General features: G+C 39.0%; 1 pseudogene; it reads left to right on the plus strand.

Annotated features, from left to right (window-relative positions):
* Positions 1–274: 274 nt before the first annotated feature.
* On the plus strand, positions 275–1,172 carry LOC124095335 (olfactory receptor 14J1-like; annotated as a pseudogene).

Here is a 1,172-nt window from a genome sequence, read left to right on the forward strand (position 1 = left end):
TATTTTTTCTTCCTTTTATTAGAAATAGTGACACTAAATTATATTATCTATTTTACTAATCCTCCTTATGGTTGAGTCAAAACATTTAAAATTACTCTATGCAATTCTTAGTATGTAAAGCTATTTCATGCTTAAAATGGTGGGCTGATGGTCCAATCTTCATGCTTCCATTTTGCCAAATAAGTACATTAGATTCTTGAATAACAAACATTGTATTTTTAGGATTTTTCATTCTTCCTACAGTCAGTATCATTCTTAGAAATCAAGAAGGAAAATGGCTAATTTCACTAAAATGAGTGGATTTATTCTCATGGGTTTTTCTGGCAAGCCTGAAATAGAAATGCTATTTGCTGCTCTTTTTTTAGTCTTATACATAGTGGCTCTAGTTGGCAATATTGTCATTATTACCACCACTTCCATGGACCACAGTATCTCCTCACCTATGTATTTCTTCTTGAAACAGCTCTCCTTTCTGGATCTGTGCTACATTTCTGTGACAGTCCCAAAGTCCATTTGCAACTCTTTCATGCATAATGGCTATATTTCCCTCTGGGAATGCATACTGCAGTGTTTTGCATTCACTCTCTGTGGCTGTGCTGAGATGGCATTACTCACAGTGATGTCTTATGACCGCTATGTGGCCATTTGCCTTCCACTGCGCTATGAAGTCATCATGGATATCAGTACCTGTGCTCATGGACTGTTAGCCGAATGGGTCAGTGGAATCCTTGCTGGAGTTATGCACACAGCCGCTACATTTTCCATCCACTTCTGTGGTGCCAACATCATTCATCAATTCTTCTGTGATGTCCCCCAGCTTCTGAAACTCTCTTGTTCTAATGAATATGTGGGTGAGCTTGGGGTTAGTGGCTTCTTGTCCTTGGTGGCATTTGTTTGCTTTATCTCTATTGGAGTCACCTACATGCATATATTCTCTACTGTGCTGAGGATACCATCTGCTGAGGGCAGAGCCAGAGCCTTTTCTACCTGCCTGCCCCAACTATCTTGTCATATTATTCGTCTCTACTAGTCTTTTTGATTTTCTAAAGCCACATTCAGAGTCTCCAACTGTGTCAGACTTTTTACTCACTGTTTTTTATACTGTTCTGCCCCCAACACTCAATCCAATAATCTATAGCCTGAGAAATAAGGCTATGAAGATAGCTCTAAAA

This window comes from Marmota monax, unplaced genomic scaffold, assembly GCF_021218885.2.
Source record: "Marmota monax isolate L192 unplaced genomic scaffold, Marmota_monax_Labrador192_F-V1.1 WCK01_AAM20220418_F8-fsc00463, whole genome shotgun sequence".
NCBI classification, from domain to species: Eukaryota; Metazoa; Chordata; class Mammalia; order Rodentia; family Sciuridae; genus Marmota; species Marmota monax.